At 39.4% G+C, this 22,202-nt stretch overlaps 2 protein-coding genes and 1 long non-coding RNA gene across 18 annotated transcripts in view; 2 read left to right on the plus strand and 1 right to left on the minus strand.

The window, feature by feature from the left end:
* The window catches only part of LOC145482666 (pleckstrin homology domain-containing family M member 2-like), a 152,297-nt gene extending 145,774 nt beyond the window's left edge, over positions 1-6,523 (minus strand). For 6 of the 16 annotated variants that reach the window (XM_081461289.1, XM_081461296.1, XM_081461283.1 and 3 more), the window contains exon 1: positions 6,239-6,426. The gene's annotated coding sequence lies outside the window, so the exon portion shown is untranslated. The other 10 variants (XM_081461297.1, XM_081461280.1, XM_081461292.1 and 7 more) reach the window with 5 other exon arrangements.
* LOC145482671 (endothelin-converting enzyme 1-like) overlaps positions 1-22,202 on the plus strand; it is a 434,574-nt gene that overhangs the window by 274,914 nt on the left and 137,458 nt on the right. The gene's annotated exons all lie outside the window — the stretch shown is intronic.
* LOC145482754 (uncharacterized) lies at positions 6,671-21,839 on the plus strand. Its single transcript, XR_014048809.1, has 2 exons — positions 6,671-6,743; positions 21,013-21,839. It is a non-coding gene; the product is annotated as an uncharacterized LOC145482754 (long non-coding RNA).

The following is a 22,202-nucleotide window of genomic DNA, read 5'->3' on the forward strand; positions in this document are numbered from 1 at the left end:
GTGGAACCGGTGGAAGCTCTTCTACAGTTGCTCAACCTTCAACGAACCAGTCTCCAATGTTTCATCAAATTTCACCGCCTCAACCTCTTGCTTTGCAGCCCAGCAGAGGAGTAGCCAAGAATTGGAAGCTTTGGAAGGAAAAGTACAACAACTATTTTGTTATTTCTAGGCTAGATCAAGAAAGCCCTCAATATCAGCTTGCTATGTTCAATCACACAATCAGCAATGAAGCTTTGAAAGTTATCAAAACATTTAGCTACACCGAGGGCAAGGATTCAAATAATTGGCGAGTGGTAATGGCTAAAATGGAGAAACACTGCATCGGAGAAGTCAATGAGATCTACAAGCGATACTGTTTTAATAAGCGGGATAAGCTTTCAACCGAGTTGGTCGATTGTTTCGTTGCTGAGCTGAAAACGTTGGCTAAGACATGCAACTTTTGTGACTGCTTGCACGATAGTCTTATCCGTGATCGCATTGTGCTTGGTATTAAAGATGAGCAGACCACCAAGAACCTACTGAGAATTTGAGATCTCACTTTGAATCGGTGTATCAATATCTGCCGCAGCGAAGAAGTTATGGCGCTGCACATGAAGTCGCTATCGGAACCAGTGGACAACATAAACCAGGTCAGTCTAAGAAAAAGAAGCCTCGAGTTCCGACTCTGGATGGACAGTCGGGAAAGAAAATTTCGTGCAAGTTTTGTGGCTATGAACATACTCCTGAGAGAAAGAAGTGTCCTGCGTGGGGCAAAGTGTGTAAGCAGTGCAACAAAAAGAATCATTTTGCGAAAGGGTGCAAAGATGCCGCGGTTAACGCCTTTGAGAGCGACGAAGACTTGGAAGAGATCAGTGTTGTAAGAGTTCAAGCTATGAAGGATAAAGCTGTGTTTGCTCAGATGCTGGTTCAGCAGAAACCCGTGAGATTTCAAATTGACGGTGGAGCCAGTGCCAACATTGTGCCATGTAAACATGTGAAACGTGTGGATCTCGAGCCTTGTTCCCAGTCCCTCATTATGTGGAATGGCACCAGGGTCAAGCCTGTTGGGACATGTGCTCTGCCCATTGTTAATCCCCGAACTAATACAAGGTATAAAGTGAGATTCTTTTATCGTTTTTTAATATTGTATTTTCAACGCATATTTTTTAAGATATTAATAGTATGATAATTTTGTATTTTTTAATATATAGTTTTTAAATCTTTTTTTAACATGTATGTCAAATACTTTTATCATGAGCCCCTAGCTCGGGAGACTTGGGCAACCACTCCCCGTGTTCTTGACGTAAAATAAATTACCTTACCTTACCTCTTAGTCGTCAAGGAGAATCTAACTCTACTCCTGGGTTTAAACGCTACCGAGAAGATGGGTCTGTTGACCATACACAAGGAGAACTTTGTTAGCGTTGTGGAGAATTTAGAAAACGATCTTACTAACAAATACCCAGATGTATTTGATGATGGCCTTGGCAAGCTACCCGGAAAGGTTCATCTGCAAGTTGATCCAGTTTGTCAACCAGTGGTTCTCCCAGCCAGGAAAGTACCTGTATCTGTAAAGGAAAAATTCAAGGCAGAACTCAAAAGGTTGCAGGATCTGAAAGTTATTGCTCCTGTGTTTACAAAGGTTGATCTCGCATCCACTTTCTGGCAATTGGAGCTGGATGATGAGTCTAGTCCGTTGACAACTTTTGCAACTCCCCATGGGAGATACGGCTGGCTTCATTTACGGCATGGGCTGTGTGTCTCGAGCGAGATATTTCAAAAGCATTTGAATCAAGAGTTGTTAGGCCTGCCTGGTGTGAAGTGTATTGCGGATGACGTACTAATCTATGGAAGAGATGATGCTGACCACGATAGTTCCCTGGAGGATTTAATGAAAAGGTGGCAGCAGAGGGGCATAAAGCTCAACCACGCGAAATTGGAATACAAGTGTAAGGAAGTCCCTTTTCATGAACATGTTCTGACATCAGAGGGCCTGAAGCCAGATCCACAGAAAGTCAAGGTAATTACAGAAATGCCGCGACCAGAAAAGCCTGAAGATGTGTCATGTTTGAATGGTATGGTAAATTACCTCAGTCGTTTCCTGCCAAACCTGTATGACGTAATGAAGCCACTACCCGACCTTACCCATAAAGATGTTGAATGGTGTTGGTCCACACGCAAGAACGTGCTTGGAGTGAAGTGAAGAGCCTTATCGCATCTGCTCCTGTGCTAGCCTACTGCAAGCCTGGGGAGCCATTAGCAGTGCAATGTGACATCAGTCAAGCTGGTCTTGGTGTAGCCCTGATGCAAGGCGGTCACCCCATTGCTTATGGAAGCTGTGCACTAACAGAGACTGAGACCCATTATGCTCATATGGAAAAAGAAATGCTTGCGATTGTTTTCGCCGTGGAGAAGTTTAACAACTACACGTGTGGCAATAAGACTATTGTTTTTAGCGACCACAAGCCGCTAGAATCAATTTTCAAGAAGCCCTTGCACCGTGCCCCAAGCGTTCACAAGGCATGATAATTCGTCTTCAGAAGTATGACCTAGAGGTGAGGTACGAGAAGGGAAGCAAGATGTTTCTGGCCGATACCCTCTTGAGAGCATTTCGCCCTGCCAGTGAGCAAGACGAGAATGAGTTCGAGACAATCAACATGATGAAGTATTTGCCTGTATCGGAAGAAAGGCTTGTGCAGATTCAGCGAGATACTGAAGCAGATGACTCTCTTCAAGTGCTGAAAGCCGTGATTCAGAAGGGCTGGCCAGAGTATAAGAGTAACATGCCTAGTGTCATTTCTCCTTACTTCAACATGCGTGATGAGATGTCGATCCAGGACGGTCTCATCTTTAAGGGAGAACGCATCTTGGTTCCACAAGCATCAAGGAGCGAGCTGTTAAGACAAATTCACAACTCACATCTTGGGGTTAATGGCTGTCTAAACAAAGTCCGTGAGTGTCTCTGTTGGCCCGGGATGACAGCTGACATTAAGAACTATGTGTCAACCTGTGAGGCATGTCGAGAGTTTGAGCGGGGTCAAGTCAAGGAAACAATGATGTCCCCTGAGACACCAAATCGACCCTGGCAACGAGTGGCTGCAGATTTGTTTGAGCTTGAAGGAAAAACCTACTAAGTCACCTCAGATTATTACAGCGATTTCTTTGAACTGGACCATTTAAGATTTCCTTCATCGGTGTGTGTCATCAGGAAGTTAAAGGTCCACTTTGCACACCATAGTATTCCCAAGCAGCTGGTGACAGATAACTTACTTACTTACTTGGGCCCTTTTACTCCTCCCGGAGCATAGGCCACCAATAACAACTCTCCAGTCTCCCCTGTCCTGAGCTATCCTTTCAAGATGTTTCCATGTGTGTCCAGTCCTTTTAATGTCCTTTTCAAACTCCCGCCGCCAGGTGTTCCGTGGTCTTCCCTGACTCAAACATTGTTCTGATGTTCCAAGTTCCGATGTTTAAGGTTTTCCTGGTCGACAGAAGGGTAGTCAGCATTGCAGGTTCCTTTCAGTTTTCCCTGCAACTCGTCATGCACCTTCGCGAGGAAAGCCCTTCTTCTCCCAGAACTTGTGGAGTTTGTCAATTCATCATTGGTGTTTCTGTAGCAGCATAGCTTTTACGGGGTAGAGGTGCTAACCCTATGCCCAACCTTCGTCCTTTCTCAGCCGGGCTTAGGACCGCCCATGGTGGAGGAAGTTAAAGGCCCACTTTGCACACCATAGTATTCCCAAGCAGCTGGTGACAGATAACAGTTCACAATTTTCGTCATACGATTTCCTGAAATTCGCGAAAGACTGGGACTTTGAACATCTGACCAGCAGTCCACACCACAGCCAAGGAAATGGTAAAGCAGAGAGTGCAGTGAAGGAAGCAAAGAAAATTCTCAGAAAGTGCAAGTCCAGTGGATCTGATGCTTTTCTAGCCTTACTCAATCATCGTAACACCCCATCTGCCGGTATCCAAATTAGTCCAGCACAGCGCCTCTTCAACAGAAGGGCTAGAAGTCAACTACCAATGACAGCTAACCTGCTTGCACCACAGGCAGTTCCAGACAATGAGCAGTGCCAAGTCAAGCTTGAACAGCGCAAACAGCAACAAGCTCAGTATTACAACAGAGGGGCTATTGATCTGGATCCGTTAAAGAGAGGAGATACTGTGAGACTGAAACTGCTCCTTTTGGGCAAGTGCGAATGGCAGAAAGGAATTGTACGAAAGCGACTGGACAAGAGATCGTACAAGGTCGAGACGCCTTACAATGTTGTGCATCGCAACCGTGTTCACCTACGTTTGACAAATGAGCCATCACCGCCATTAACAGATGAGATACCTAATAAGATATCTACTGAGGTACCAGAGGTGCCTGCTCCCTCTTTTGCACAGTCATACGAGTTGCAGACAAGTTCTTCTGGAGAAGTTAGTCTACCTACGTCGAGTCAAGGAAGTTCGTCTCTGAGTGGCTTGGAAGTTCCTTCAGCTGCAGTGATGTCACCACCCAAGCTGGTGCTTAGACGATCAGTGCGTCAGTGACGTCCACCAAAACACTTAAATGACTTTGTTTTGACATGAAGCCATGAACACTAAGAACACTTAAAACACTAAGACCTTTAGAGCGTTATCACAGAGCTCAGTTACTTTCTTTATCAATTCATGCTTATTCGTATTGTGTATTTATAAGCTAGTTTTCTTTTCCTTATCTATAAAAGGGAGGGTGTTATAATATGCTTTAGCACGTGCTTCTAGGGACCTGTTCCCGCTGTGCTTTAGTTTATTTAGTATTCTATAATAGCTTGAAGTTCAGTTGTAATCGTGTCGAGTTAGAGTAAAGTGTATTTTGTTTTACTCCGTTTGTGTCCTTTATAATATTACAAATGTTTTCTTATAGTTTTAGTTGTAAATAAACTAGGCTATATAAAGAATTTAGGTCAGGAGAAGTCCAATATTTTTTTATTCAATCACAAAATGAAAAGCCTTGATCAAATAATAAGACTAGACTTTTCTTTATCATCAGACTCCATTCTTCTCTCACTACTGCATCAAAGGACTTTCACTGACTACTCTTAGGAAAATTTCCACTTCAGAAAACAGACCTTGTCAAATTAAATGTCACTACAGTAACCAATCGCGTCCCACTGTACCCTAGTTGAAAAGTTTGCAAAGCACATGGAGCGTTTGCACATGCAAAAGACTCTACAACATGACCTCAAAGACCGCCTCAAAGACCGGTGAAAGTTACCTGTGCTTGGTCAATCAAACTTATATCAAACTGGTACAGAGCGCATTTTAAAGAGTGTTTGTCCAGGTTTTTCTCCTTATTTTGCTCTGATACAGATTTCATGCAGTTAAAATAGTCAAAGAAATTGAATTCTACCTAATATAGAAGCCCTAAAAATAGCACTGCGCTTTCTTTCCGGTGAACTCCGCTATATCAGAGATGGCATGCGTCAATAAAATGACAAAAAAAAATGATGCCAAAAATATTTCAGGATTGAATGAAGGTTTTACAAGTAATCATAAACCATACCATAACTCCTTCTGTAGACAATAGTTTATTCTTCTCTTTGACCTTTTAGCCCACCAAAAAGGGCATCAATCTCACAGATATTTTCACTGCCAGCCATCAGAGGAAACAAGAGTTTTCTTAATGTGATGATAGAATTCCGTTGACAGATATTCCACTTCTCCCTACCTAAAAATATTGAAAATCAACTGCCGCCAAGAAAACAATCAACATCGCAGTTAATTTCCCCTCATCAGGCTTTTATCATCCCCACATTGTCATTCAGAATTTTTCCATCCACATTTTTACACCTGCATTTTTCTATCCATATTTTTCCATCCACATTTTTCCATCCACATTTTGTCATCTGCATTTTTCAATTCACTATCTGCCATCTGCCGCTGCCATCCGCCACCACCATTTGCCGCCATCCGGTCCACATTTTACAGAGACCTGCTGGGAATTGTCTCCTTTTTTGTGCCTGGGGGCAGGGAATAGGCCGTGCACCGATTAAGAAAAAAATGCCACATCCCCGGGGGTATGCCTGGGGGGGAGATGATAACAGGTGGAATTGAACCATGCATATTCAAAATGACTTGTGGATAGCTAACTAGTTTTCAACCCACAGAGATCAAAGCTTTCACTGTCAAAATAATCCTTGTTTCTTAGAAATAAGGTTAATGAAATAAAATTGATCCTTAGGCTCAAGACAAGAGTTGTTATCCATGGAATTAGCCAGAGTTGCCTTACCAAGTTTTCCTTCTGTACTCCAGAATCTTTTTTTGGCTGTAGAGTTTTGTTTGAGAATAAGTAATCAACATTCGCAAGATCTTTCTCTAATCGTGATCCTAAACCTTAAGAACGTCGACATTAGTTTTATGGACAAACGTGATCCTAAACCTTAAGAACGTCGACATTAGTTTTATGGACAAACGTGCTCATACCTTTTCAGATTCCGTAACCAGACGCCGGATTAACGATTGAGTTTGAGGATAAAGTTCAGGCTTCAGATATAACCATTTTCGTCCCCATAGCCCTTTTCGCTTCTCTTAGCCGGCGGGGCCTTGGCACAGAATCGAAGGGCGACATAAAGTCCCAGATTCTACGACTTCCGGTCATCATGTATGCAGTCGTGAGCAGTCGTGATGTTTCTATATAGTGTATTGGATTGACAATGGCGGCCGTCGAGGCTGGATTCGAGGCCTCGAATGGTATCAATTTGGAGAATGCTTCCGTCAGTGTAGAAGAGAAAGAGGTGATAAGGAACATTGTTGTTTTAAAGAAAGACACTATTTTCGTACCTCCTTTGGCAACGGTCATTGATTTTTCAGTTAATGCCCTTTGTTTTTGATTCCTGGCATGGATCAACTGTATCGTTAAATTTATTTTGGTTGTTTCGCCTTTAAATGCGAGATCAGACCGTGAAGCAAAACGATTTGCAGGTCAGCTTTCTAATTGTTCGGAATGAGTCATTGAGCGAGGTTAAGTTAAAGATATCAAGATATCAAGCAATCGAAGTATCCAATAATTTATGGCCACCCGGAGGCATATTTGTTGGAAAATTATAAACAATTATTGGATGAGGTGTTTGTGATATCCGGAGTAATCAAGGTCGAGGTAAGTGTTATCAGCTGAAGCCGAAGGCTGAGGCTGATAACACTTTAATTTGGGAGACCTTGATTATTTCGGATATCACAAAAACGGAATCTCATAATTGTTTTATTTTACAATGACTGTCTGATTTCTCGTGCGTTGATTGGCTCATTTTTATCATCAATAAGAGTACAGATGGATAAATTTTAATTTACGCAAGCTTTCAAGTTCAATTTTCAGCTGTCAAACTGTCAACTTTTTAACCAATGAGATGTTATGGACTTTTTTAAGTAGCCAATCAAAAAGCGAGAAAACCTATTGACAATGTTCGCGTCATTTTGAATAAAATTCACTTATCTTTGTTTACGGCAAGTTTACGCATCTTTTCCCCTCAATTATTCCCGGCATTTGACCATTTTGGGGTATTGTTATTGTGATAACAAATTGAGATGTTAAGATGCAATGTATCATCATAAGAGGACAGACGCATAAAAAACTAATGTCAATTTGTTAATTATGCATTGTTTTAAAGAAAATAACTCTTGGAAATCATGCATTGCATGTACAACCTACAGATTATTCAGTAATCTGCTAGCAGATTGGTGAATAATCTGTAGGTTGCACTGTTTCCCAGAATTAACTGTAGGCTTTTTAGCCAATGAGAAGACAGATGGTGACTACAATGTATAGTAAAGGAAGTTATGGGATTGTAAAGATGTGAGACACAATATGAGAACTGTGGTGATTGATGAAGCATATCTCGTAGGATGGCAAGTATTTAATATCTGTCTTGAACTATTCCCATTTACTACAGTATAATATAAGGCTTTGTAAGTGAATGAATTTTGCTCAGCAGATATGCTTTGGGGCCAAAGAATGCGACAAATAAAATGTACCTTTTTTTGAAATACTCAACATGTCTTCTTGTAGATGGCTTTTTGTGTACAAGAAATGTAACTTAGCTTCTTTATTTAGTCTTGCCCCACCTTCTCTAATTGAGGGTGGAATTTTATTATTACAGTGAATGGTGGTATTGTTTGTGTGATCATCATTTCCATATTTGCAAAGGTGCCTGTAGTTGCACTAACTGCAACAGTAGCTGAGCAAATAAAAATTGTTATACATCAAGGTCCCTTTGAATGGTGGATCCAGAAATCATTGCAGTGAACTCCAATAGGCAGAACATTTTCTACACATGTTCAACATGACCACACACTGGTGATGACAAAATCAAAGGGCTGCTTCTTCTGTACATAGCAAAACTACAAGTTATGAGAGAGACGATGCCTCCTACAGTCATTTACTCCAATTTACATACTGTCATTGTGGACATTGTATATTGACAATATAGTTGGAAAATTTGAACTTGAAACAGTCTCCCTTGGTTAATGATTTTCTTAACTTGGTCTGTCTGCTTCAAAATGTATTACTACTACAGTAAGGAGAAATTTATAGGTTGACCACTTGTTCTTGAAAGGTGAAAATTTCATTGCTTAGCCCCTGTTTTGTAAGTGATGGACACACTGTATATTTTCTAATCCATTGTTAACTTTTAAACTTTATTCATAAGACTATTATTGTTTATGTTTCCTCAGTTACTATTTTTTTAAGTACCCATGAAATGAAAAAATCAAGTCATCTATTAGTAAAACTCAAATTGCTCCAAATTTGTTATATGAGGCTTGAAGAAACGGATATATTTTTCTACCCTCAATGTTGGTAAAAAGGTCTCTTCATTTTGGCGGATTGATTGCGAGTCTCTCACTGATTAGTTGTCAGGCGGTAAACACAAACAGAATATCTTAATGTCTGTTTTCAGTTGCACATATATCAGAGTTGACAATTTTTTGTGTATAGTTTTATGCACTGACAGATTTGTTTTGAAATTGATGCATTGCTGAGACCTGGTTTTTAAAACCTTAATTTTGCCTAAATCATTTAATTGTACCTGACTGCAAAAGGAACACTTCCTAACTTTTTGCATCAGTACATAGCTGAAACATCATTCACTCATCATCATCATCATCATCATCATCATCATCAGTTCCACTTCCCCGTTTGGAGATTGGGGCCAGCAAAGAAAAGTGGAAATCACTTATTGGCCTTCCCACAGTTCCTTCCATTGATGGCAAAGCAAAAAAATTTGCTAACAATTATTCGCCAGGAAACAAAACCATTTACACTCCACTTTCCTTCAAGCACAATTTAGTAATAAATTTTAGACATATTTTCTGAAACACCAACCCTAACCCCACATTTATAAATGGTTCCAACTTTTTAAAATTGTGGAAGACGCTGTAGTGCAGTTGTGTTATTCTTGGGAACAATAGGTCTAAACTGAGGGGGATTTCTGTTGTGATGTTGATCGCCCTCAACGAAAAGACACATCCCACCACTTTCAACACTTTCGTAGTTCACTCTTTTTCACCTCACCATAGAGTGCTGACTCCACGAAGGTGATTCTCCAACCTGTTGCAAGCCACAGACTCTTTGCACACAAGACCCTACGATCGACAATTCCTGCAAAGAAAGAGATACCAGCAACAAAGAATAGAATTCTTTAATATTGTTTACCTTTCTGTACATGGTTCCCACAGTTTTGTTGGTAAGCCATCACCAAACTTAATTTCTTACCCTGTCAAAAACTCAAGCACTTTTAAAATTTCTGGGTCTTTGCTGCTTTTTTGCCAAAAATATCAACCAGGCTTTCCAAAACAACCCGTCTTGTTCCAACAGCGACGATAATTATTGTTGAGCCATTAGTTAAACAATATGGAGAATTGGGAGACTTTTTACCCATGTCCTGCATTTTAAACACCGCCGGTCACAGCTGTTTCATATTTCTGTGCCAGCAATCTGCGCAAACATTCTGACTTCCATTCAAGATTTCTTTGTTTTCAAACAGCCAATCAAAAAATTCAAATTAATTTGAAAATCCCATGTCTCCAGAGCCCTTCGATTCCCATACCAAGGCCCCACCGGCTAAGAGAAGCAACTAGTGAGACAATCTCAGATAGTGCAGAGTGTAATGCATAGCTCTGACACAGTACTCATGACACAGTTCCTATATAACCCCTACCATTCACTCCTGGTTTGTACTGACCTTGCTAGTCAGCTAGGGATTTTGATGAGACATAATCTTAGCAGTGTGTATGTTTGATGTGTGTATTTTCATTCACGGTCCAAGAAAAACTTACAATTAATTACCATTTGTCAAGACAGCTCTCGAATTTTACTGTAGTGTTTTACGTTGATTTTTGCTCATTTTAAATTAACTAATACATTTACGTTGCAAACGTGACAATTTTACTCTTCACGAAAACGTTTGTAACTTGATACTTTTGTTTTCCTCGCAAAGGTATGTAACCTAAAACTCTTGTTTTTTCGAAGATGCATGGAAGATGTGCTAGTACTTCTTTTCACAGCTGGAGATAAATGGAAGAAAGTTGAATGTCAGATGAAGAAATGGAAGAGGAACGATTTGCTTTTATTTAAAACAAATTTTCTTTTGACTGATAAACAGGAACTAATCTAATTATCAAATTGTCACGGAACAGCACATTCTGTTGCCACCTTTGGTATTAACAATAAAACCACTTAAATTTAAAATACACACTGATGTTGATTAATACAACTGAGGAGCGTTTCAACGAGAGGTATTGAAAGTAAACAACGCTACTTGACTGAGATTATATCCTTCATCGGTGAATGATTCCCCTCAAAGACTGATAAAATTTATGGTTTCAGTAGGTGCCACAGAGTCTGCAGAAATATTTGAGCAGTTTCCTGGGTTTTTTGTTCAATTTGACAAGTTTCATGCCACTTACTTGGGAGAGTTTCGGCTACAGGTATGAACATTTTGGTCTCTTTGATGGAGACAATAATTAAAGAATGAAATAAACGCACTAGTGTAGTTTGGAAACAATAGATGATATTTCTTGAACCAAGTTAGGCGTAATTCCAAAAGACACGCAGTCACAGTAACATCCTTGTATCGTGCTAACAATGCTAGAACGCACGCGTATGACTTATTAGGGTTCTACCACAAGGAAAAGCGCTCAAAGTTAGTGTAGATAGATAGATAGATAGATAGATAGATAGATAGATAGATCTATAGATAGAAAGTGTGTAATCTTGTATGAAATGTATCTTGCACCTGATATATGTAGTTGGCACTAACGCCTATTAATCAGCGCATGCGTTTAGAGCAAATGTTGGTTTTGTTCTAAAGAGAAAAGTACCACAAGGAGAGCAAGGGGCTTTCTGAAACAAATATAGAGCTTTTTGAATTATTCAAAGAAGTAAGGTAGGTACATGCACCACCCATTTTACATAGTGCTCACAAGTACCTACCCCATCCTAACCCCCATTGCTGCAACCTAATTAATTAATTAATTCAAATTAATTAATTAAACAAACATTAAAGTTTACACCTTATTTCCATAGTGCCGTAGTGCCATATTGCCATAGTGCTTTAGCAACGTCAACCCCCAAACCATCCCAAAAGTGCACTCTGCACTAAACAGGGCTATAGGGACGAGAATGGAGAAATAATGCAAGTAACCACGCTTGTTATTGGAAACATAGGCACGCAAGGCGTGCAAGAGTTATTTTTTTGTGTGAAGTGTTGGAGATAGAAGCATTCATGGTACAGTAATGATTTGGTTAATTTGACAAGTTTTTTTGGCTGCGATGTTACATCGGTCATGGTAAGATAGCTAAATAGTAAGCCATAAAATGTTTGACTGAACAAACTACAGTAATCTCACACATCTCCAGATTAATGTAGATACCATCTTATTTTCTAACAGGCAATTTGATTCGTTCTTTGATACAACCCGCACTGTGATTGGTGTGACACGTGCACATGCATAACTGCCTCACTCACCAATCACATAACCCTTCCAACCCCCAAGAGGAATTTTTGCTCAAAAATACTCAAGTTAATTTAGAGACCTTTTTGCATTTTATACGAGTCGTAAGTTTACCTTTTTACACAACACAACACAACTTCACTGAAAGTAGAAAGAAAGAGAAAAAAACCTCTGACACGTTGAAAGTCTGATTTAATTAAATTGTACTTTAACTTGGTGCCACGCAGTCTTCAAAGAACATTTGAACAGTTTTCATACTTTTTACCTTTAAAAATATCGGACTGAAATGAACGTCATCAAACAAAACTATTAAACTGCTACTGCAGAGACGTAAAAACCGTCCAGAAACGAAAGCTTCTCTTCTGTTTAATATCCTGGAAACAATAGCCGATAACTTGTCAGCTCTAATTGAATTTACTCACATATAAAAAACAAAAGTGTTAAGTTACCATTTGTTACTAAAGATAGCAAACATCTCGTGAGAAAGAGTGATGACGATTTGTCCGCTCTAATTGAATTTACTCCCTTGTGAAAAACAAGAGTGTCAAATTACACTTTGTAACTAAACAACAAAAATAACTCATTATATTTGCATGCCACAAGAACAAAATAATCGTTACCCGCACTTACTATTGTAAACGTTAGAACTGTTTCAAATCTAAAGTCTCGTCCCCTCTAAAACATGTGCTAAGAACTAGACGCGACGATTGGTGACTTCTAATTGAATTTACTCCTTGTGAAAAACAAAAGTATCAAGTTACCTTTGTAACTAAAAATAAAAATATCTCGTTGCATTTGCATACTACTAACTCACTAACTGTTTTAAACCTCAAGGCTCATCTCGTTCATTTAACTAAAATCCTCAGCCTAACCCACAGAAAATGTCGAAGTAAACCCAATATATGAATACTTTCTCCTCTTTTATAGAAGAATAAATATGGCCATTCTGAACTCTATCAGGATCAAATCTTCTCACATACCTTTTACCTTTACAACAAGAAATTTGATTGGCTGTTTATAGTAGATCCAATCTGATTGGTGTGACATACATACATCTCTCACTCACTCACTCACCCATTGACCCGTCCATAACATACCCGACGCGCCGACTAAGGTATTTTTTTTTTACAAAAAAATAACTCAAAAACAAGCTAAATATTGCACCTTTTGCACCAATCCTCACAATCTTGTCCCCAGAGCCCGTGCATTTAAAATATCGGACCCGATGTCAGCAAAGGCTTCCCAATATGGAGGGGGAATTGGGACAAAAATGTAATTGAATCGAGTTTCATTCCATTGGACCATTAACGTCATGCCATTGAATCTTATGTCATTCTATCGGACAATACACTTCATATGTCATTGGATTGGACTTCATGCCATTGAATCATATGTCATTCTATTGGATCATATACTCCATTTCATTGGATCGGACTGCATTTTATTGGATCATACGTCATTCAATCGGATCATAAACTTCATGTCATTGGATCGGACTCCATGTCATTGCAACACATCATTCTGTCAGAAAACCACATTCGTGTTATTGAATCTAACTTCATGTCATTGGATCGTGGACCATTCTATTGAACTATACACGTCATGCCACTGGATAGAACTTCATGCCATTGGATCAAAAACGTCATTCGATCGGGTTTGTCTCACAGAATTAATCAGGCCGCGGATAAGGCTGTCCGATAGTCCGGGACTAGTGAAACGATCGGTCGGGCTAGCACCTTCTTAATTTCACAGGTTTCCCGACGAGCAAGCATGAGGTGGATATGAGTGAAACAATGTTGGTTGTTTTTTTGTTGTTGTTGTTGTTGTTTTGCAATGGCAAACTTCAGACGTGTTTAGCAGATAGTTCGTGAGAGAAAGTGAAACAATACAATTTTTTTTTTAAGATAAAGTTCAATTTAAATGGTATTTTTTTCCCGGCTGCGTGTCCTGACAGCGCGGCGGTGGTGCGAGACGAAAACTTGCCGTAACAAGTGTAGTTGAGGTGGCCGAACACAGTTTTCGCGCGCGCTTTTGATGATGCGATTCAGCGCGCGCACAAGGATTGCAAAAAACAAACATGCCGTCAATAGAGCGATCATTTTATTCACTCAACAACCGCGCTATCTGTGCTATTTTTCTCTATAATTGAGCGTAGTGTATTGATGGTTTTAATCTTTTGTTACAAACATATGTTAGAAAAGGTAACGATGCAAGGAACCCAGCAATTCTCAGCTTTTTCGTTGTTACCGAAAGAACACAGTTAAATGTAGCGCATGCATAGTAAGTCGAAAAATTGCGATTGAATGAAAAATTGCTTTCTCGGAAATACGCCTATTTCTCGAGAACCACCCATAAGAATTTCACGAAATTTGGTACGAAAATACGTTAGGAAATAAGTAACTGGAGTATTGAAAAAAATTGAACTTTAGCAAAGGAAATTCTAGATATTCCAGTAAACCTTCAACAAGGGATAATTCAAGATCTCTCTGTTAAATCATTATCAAAATGGTGTTAACTTGTGAGTAGCGTTACAAGCTTGATACATGCAAATTATAAAGAAAATCCAATGACTAGATTTTCTACAAATCAACTGAACCGATTTTAAAGGCCCGTTTATATTTATTCATGTTGCCATGGCAACAGCACATACGACAGCTTAAGGTTACCGTATACCTTTAGGGGTGTCTCGCGTCCAAGCGACGTAGCGCGTCCGGTTTAAACTGTACATACCTAAAACCCCATATCAAACAGGAGCCCATGGGCTCCTGATCAAATTAAAGCTTATAGAGCTGGCTGTCAAACCATACCAAAAATTTTGAAATAAAATGAACTGCCGATTTTTTCACAACCACTAAATGCGAGCGTCCTAATCACCTTTTGGAAGCTACAAGTCAAAGCGAATTTTGTTTTTCGCATATTTATTTTTTCCCTCGGTTTCAGGACAAAAAGCGCTAGAAAAGCGTGTCTGCGTTTTGCCATATTCGATTGCTGTAAAAAGTTATAGGACGTTTTCGAAGTAGGATTTAAAAAATGTGAAGCGAGCGTACAAAAATTGCTCTCGGAGAAACAATATTTCGAAATAAACAATTCGCAGACACTTTTTGTTTTTCAAATGTTAATCTAGCTACTGTCCAAATTTGAGGGCAATCAAACAAATCCCCTTTGAATTGTAACTCTTTAAAGTGTCTGCTTCAAGCGAAAAAATTTACTCGAGAAAACAGCTCTAAGAAAAATGTCTTACTTCGCAAACAAACTCCGCCCACAAACGCCTTCAACTGGATTCTCAGATGACTGAGCCAATCAGCGCTTGGAAAATTTACCACCATTAAGGTTATTCCCAAGTATTGCATTGCGCATCCCTACTGCGCATAATTTCACGCGTGATTAGCGCGCGCGCATTAAAAAATGGCGGTTTTTTCTTTACAGCTGGACCTCGCCATAGAGGTAAATCGTCATTTTCTCGCAAACGAGTATGGTGACCTATCATTTTTTTTCTGTTGTTTTGAATTGAGAACTAAATTTCTCTGTGTAAAATAAATATGGACCAATTTTCAGTGTAGAACAAAAAGCAATCGTGGGAAAGGTGAATTTAGCAAGCAATCGTGACTACAATCATGGTGCTATTATAAGGATTTCTATGGGTATAAACAAGGTGCTGTTGCTCCTAAACGAGCATGGGGACCCCTCATTTTTATTTCAAAATTTCAGTACCTATAATATAAACCATCAATAGGCAAAGTTTCACTAAAATCTCAGTGCAGGTTCTATTTCAGTGGAATGACCTTAACTCGCGGTGAAATTTACGCGTGAATCTCCAAAAAACCCTTGTGTTTCGCAATGCGCTCAAGGCGGAAAGATAATTTTTCTGTAGTTCGGTTTTTCTTGAAGCTGGGCTGGCAAAATGGGGAAGACGAAAAAGGATACGAACGCTAGAGTGGCTGGACGACGAGAACAAACTGAGCAAAAGATAGCACGGCGGTGCAAATGTGCATGGATAATATTCCAATGAATCTCAATGAGTTGGACGATTCATCGGTATCGAACTCATCAAAAGAGTCACTGTAAACGTCGCTGTTATCGCTGTCGAGTTCCCAAATTTTTACAGAACTTTTCTATACTTTTGACTCGATCTTTTTGCCCGCTTGATACGATAGCTATCGGCTTCATCCGCGTGGCCAACTTTCGCTTCTTCACTCATTGATGTGTTTTCATTCGTTCTTTGCTTTTTCGAACTGGTAAACAGATTTTTCCGTGGTTCATGTTTACTTATAACTTAATAGAATTACACCTAATACGAAAAATACTTGGATTAACAATGCTGACTAACTGAGTAGCCAGCCAATTCGTGGTATCCATATAGGTAATATTCCCGCGAAAGTAGTCTCGGTTGATTGCGTACACGTTATAGGGCTGTCAATCAAGAAGGAACTTCCGGCCATAACGTAAAACCTTCATTTCCCCGCCAATATTAAGTTTTTTTTTCAATTTTGTTTTCAGAAATTAGAGATTACTCTTCGACCATTACTTTGAACCAAACATCAAAATTTGAAGAAAATTGCCGATCTGAAGGTATACTGTAACCTTAACTATCGAAAAACCAACGTTTGTGTTGTTAACTTGCTTGCTGCCATTTTTTGGCGACCGAGGGATCAAGTGTTTTAGAGAAAAAGGTGAATGAAACACAGGTATCAAAAACTGTCTTCAGCCACCTTAATAGGGACTTAAAGACACGCTACGGCGAGGTGCTACTACGGCTACTTTGGCCGTGAGGGACTAGGCTGACAACGGTGTTTTACCCGCCAAACTCAAATGATTAAAATTTTGCTCTACGGCAACAGTATGTGCAGTCTCTACGTGTCTTTACAAAAGTGACTACTTTCAAGGAAACCAGAGATCATTCTACTTTCATACGAAATAGGCTTGATTAATGACAATGATTTCCTTCTCCTGTATCCTTCTTGCATCTCCCAGAACTCAGATTTGCCTTTTAGAACTTGATAGAACCGCTTGTAGTTCCAACCACAAAACAAAATATAACCTGTGATATAAAAAAGCTCGATTTCAACACGGACAGGTTGTTCGTATAACGATAACGTGATAAGCCCGAAAATAGAAAACTTTTGATTATAATAAAATACATTTTGAACAGTAATAAACAATTATAGCTCAGATTAGAACATACTAAGCTTTCTTATAAACGGCTGTTCGGCCCGATACTAATATGACTGAATTGATCATCTCGCGGTAGGTGTAAAAATCGTTCAAATTTTCTGTACAAATGACAAAGAAACAATGATCTTAGAACTGATTTTTATGATTGAGGACTTTATCTTCAAACTAGGCTGTTCAAGGCTATCTCTAAAACGAGGAACGAGGAATCGAGGAACGGGGAACGGGGAACGGGGAACGGGAAAGTTCTATCCAGTGGCATGACGTGTATAGTTCAATCGAATGGTCCACGATCCAATGACATGAAGTTAGATTCAATAACACGAATGTGGTTTTCTGACAGAATGATGTGTTGCAATGACATGGAGTCCGATCCAATGACATGAAGTATATGATCTGATAGAATGACGTATGATCCAATAAAATTAAGTCCGATCCAATGAAATGACGTATATGATCCAATAGAATGACTTACCATGCCGAAGGCCAAAACTAAAGGATCTAAAAAGCGCAACGGAGGAAGCAACGGGAATTTGAACGGCGAATCCGCAAAAGAAACCATGCTTTCGGAAATGAGAGTATCAGGGTAAGACCGCCTTTTACACCAACTATAAGTAGTTGTACTGTATATATATTAGTTGGCTATTCAGAATGTCAGCGAAGTGCGTGCGTAACCTCGGGGGGACAATCGGTCGTGTATCTGCAAAGCGCGAAAAAGAATATTGTAACAGTTTTTCATTCCGTAAAGACGGCAAAGCTTAGTGTTTTCTGAATCTTCCACAAATGAAGACAAATGAAGAACTACGGTCAATCTTCTATAATGACATGGCGCCGTAAAATGCTGAGATATATAAGTTTCAAACGGCTGACACCGAAAACGGGAACCGCTTCGTCTTGTTCTTCGTCGAGACCGTCCAGTTCTAGCAATATATCTTGCTCAAAGTATGAACCTTTATCAATAGCGGCGAGCGCTTCGTCCCATTCCTTATGAAATACTTTTGAGGTTTTCCGTTTCGGTGCCTTTTTCGCACTTGAAAAAGGACACGATCTTTTGCGTTTCTTTTCTGAAGGCATCTTCCACTACAAACAAATCGATTACGCGTGACAGACTAATCGCGCAATGCAAAGCAAAACATGCTGCGCCTCTATCACGTGACTTGTAATGGCAGTTTAATTGATCATGACAACTTGTTGACAGCTTCCAATTAGAGATAATTTATTCATAAAATCGTTTTTTCTGTATAATTTTGTCTAAGAGAAACCTTTTTTCGTAGAACTTTTTGCAATTAAAAGAACTCAATGAGATGTACTTGGGAATATCAATAACTAAAATTTGGCAAAATTGTCGATTTTGGGGTACACTGATACCTTAAATTTTATTTTATTTCTAATTTTTCTTTTTATTTATTTATTTATTTATTTATTTATTTTTTACCCTCCGCACTCCGCGTTCTCGGGACAGCCAGTTGAATTGCTATATGTGAGAAGGCAATCACTACAAAGGTAAAGGTGTTACTTTGAAACTGGAGACATTGTACTCGTGGTAGAAAACTTGTGGTCCCTCAGTCGCATTCTTGAAGTAAAACCAAACAAGTGAGACGGGCTTGTGAGGAGACTCATGCTGAAAACCAAGTCCGCGGTCCTGGAACGTCCCATCGACAAGATCATTCTTCTAGAGGCTCCTAGACTCCATGAGAACAGCTAAACATTGTTGATCTTGATGTCCTCAATAGACTGCGAGCAGACTCTCTTTTGCTCTGAAGTCCGTGGGGAAGAAGGCAATGTAGAAAGCAAAACAAGTCTGATTGTGAGCGTGACATGCTCACATCGAAGGGATTTAGTTCGACTGTTCACAGCCCTCTATTAATTTGCTCGTATTTTTATTTGATCGTACTCGCGGATAGAATCGCGAGAGAACTGGACGCCAGCGCAAAACGGAACACTTGACTGGGTAGGGGGTGGGCTTGCTTCCCTCGCGAACCCCAACCCCACCCCCGCGTGCTTCGCGCTCGTTTCGCTCGTTTTTTTCTTTCGCGTGCGTAAATAGAGAGGCTGTGAACAGTCTAGGATTTAGTGACAATATATTACTCAAGTGTTTCCGTTTAAATCACTTAACTAAGTTTAAATGTTTTGAGTTCGCGTTTAGGGGCCGATGTGTAGCATTCAAACGTGCGTGACATTTCTCCTACGTGCTTTACACTTGATTTAAGGACGTTCGCGCGAAAATTTTCCAGTCGATAGATTTTTTTTAATTTTTGCTGCAGGCAGATAATGAGTCACTTGTGTCAGAAATGCCAAAAAATTTGGGGTCACCGACTTCGTTTCAGAGATAAAGGGCGTGGAAAAATACCCTGGTTTTGGAAAATTAGCGCACGTAATTCGGCATGGTCTTCAGGGGTTTATAACTAAAAATATCGCAGGTGCGTCAACGGAGGCAAACGATCTTAGTCGTATTTTGTAGAAGTGGGTCTGTTGCGTAAATAATTCCATATGTTACCAACGTTTTCACAAAATTTAACCCTTCAAGAGGCATTTAAAACCGTCGCACAGATAAACGAAGAGCTAAAAAAAAATGCAATTTGGTGCAATTTGCAAAAAATTCAAACTTCTAGTCGATAGATTTTCCCCATTTTTTTGCTAAATGTAGAAAATCGGTAGAGAAAATGATTCATCAAAAGAAAAATAGGGGCCACCGAAAGTCCAAGATCGTAAATCCAGGCAAAGCTATGGCAATGGCCATCTATCGTTGTTCATTTTATTACTTAGCGCGGGCTCTCATGCATGACGTGGCGTGCTAATTTGCATGCGCAGTAAGGAAAAATGTAACTCGTCGATCATCATGTGATTCGTTGCGTAGGATTGCATCTACAGTTTCAGTTTAGTTCATCAGTTACTTCAATCCACCAGTTCACATCAATAGGAGGAAATATCTGTAAGTTGTTTGTCTTTATCTTTTTTAAGTTGGGGAGAAACGACTGGATCGTGTTGCAATTTAATGGTAGTTTTGGTTTAAAACGGCATGATTTTTTGGCCATTTATCGTATCAGGGCCTCTAGATCTTCCCGTACTGTGGAATCTGCATTCACTTAGCTCTCAAATGGCGCATTTAACTTAACAAAAACTGTGGAGATGTAATGGAGAAAAAATTATTTACCCGAGTTGGTTAGCACTCTGACCAGTTGAAAGATAAATGGATCGTGTTGATTTAAGGCATGATGTTTTAGTTGTTTAACCTATCGTGGCCTCTAAATCATTACGTACTGCGGAATCTACATTCACCTAGCTTTCAAATGGTGTATTTCACTTAGAAATCTGTGGAGATGTAGTGGAGAAAAAAAAATATGTACATGAGTCGGTTAGCTCTGGTGACTTGATCACGCTGCGACCCGGACAGACCGGAAACACGGCACGAGTTATAGGCTATTTTTAAAAAACTCAGACAGACCTCAAAATAACTTACCTTATTACATGAAATTTTCGCGACACGTTAATTTCGCGATTTTTGCGAAAATTTTTCATTTTGACTCACTTTAATTTCGCGTTTTTGAGTGAGACACTTATTTCTTTGTCAATGTCATTTAACATGTCCTTGAATTTGATCAAACAACTTAATCAACAATGTCCAAATAAACAGAAACGCAACTGATTATGTAAAGAGTAACAAGAAAGATGTTCTCACAGTATCTACAAGGCACGGTTTGTAGTTCATACTTGAATTCAAGTCACGTTTTTAGTGGTTAGTTGACCTCATTATCCATGTACATTAAATATTTCTTTCTGTAGACTCCAAAGAGAAAATGTTGTTGTTTAGTTTCACGTCTGATGCTGTTTAACTGTTTGCGTAAATGTCTTGAAACGGATCAACAAGCGGTAGCACTTCTTTTCCAGAGGCGACAGTAAGAATGGAGGCATCTACCAAGAACGTTGAAGCAATTGAAAGGTTTAAGCAACTAGTGGAACAGCACTACAAGGAGCCAGTAAATGGACAGTTTGAGGATTGTACAAAAGAAGTGCTACCTGGAGTGGAGGCGGAAAGAAGTAGTGATGAAGAGGACCAGAACATTACTACAAAATAGTTCAAAATGATTGTTATAAATGTGTGTAATGGTAATAAAGTCGCTTTTTTAATTATTGACGTAATGTGAGTCACTTAATTTTCGCGTCATGTTAATTTCGCGACATTTAATTTTCGCGTCACTTAAATTTCGCGATTTTTTTTAAATCGCGAAATTCGCGAAGTTAACGTGTCGCGAAAATTTCATGTAGTAAGATACTTTTGACAAATCTGACAAATTCCCTTATATGTAGGTACAAAATAACGCATTAAGTTAGAACTCAGCTCAAAAAAACAAATAGTTTCGCTGACATGAAAAGGCAGTTTTACACATGTGCAGCTTATGATACTGTCCCTTAAAAGCTCCCATTCGATTTGCGTTCATGAAAATCTTCTCGCTCGCCCAAAGCACAGAGGACCCGAACACTGTATCGGCAATGACATAATCATTAACATTCGTGTAAAATAGATGGACTGTTATTTACCTGTGTTCCTGGGTCTGTTTGAGCCGTTTAGAAGAGATTCGACTAGAAGCAAAGGCTGTTTACATTTCAAATATCATCTTGTCTGCCACTTTGTAAATGCGAAGATCCGATTACGTCACTATTAACTCTTATCGAGGGAGTTTTCACTATCTTTGTTAACTATTAATTCTCGTCGGGGGAGAGATTCTCAGGCTTCGTAAAGTCCTCAAACCTTTAATTGGACCGATGACTGTGTGTGATTATACAATAATATTGCAAATCCCACAAAAATGTAACTAAAGTAGACAAGACTCAGTCTTTTGAACATTCTGGGAAAGCGGTATACCCAAATCCCTAGTGATATGGGCATCCCCTTCCACAGTGTTTGTTTGTTATCGTTTCTTGCATACTTGTAAGTATGGAAGACCAAGTTCTGCGTATTTTGGAGAACGTGAGCTACAAAGGCTAATTTTTCGTATTTTCTTTTGAAATTGACCACTGCCATTACTTACTGCATATAGTTTGAACAGGTGTTTAGACCTATTGCTTTTACTCAACCC

Source organism: Orbicella franksi, chromosome 3 (assembly GCF_964199315.1).
Source record: "Orbicella franksi chromosome 3, jaOrbFran1.1, whole genome shotgun sequence".
Taxonomy (NCBI): Eukaryota; Metazoa; Cnidaria; class Anthozoa; order Scleractinia; family Merulinidae; genus Orbicella; species Orbicella franksi.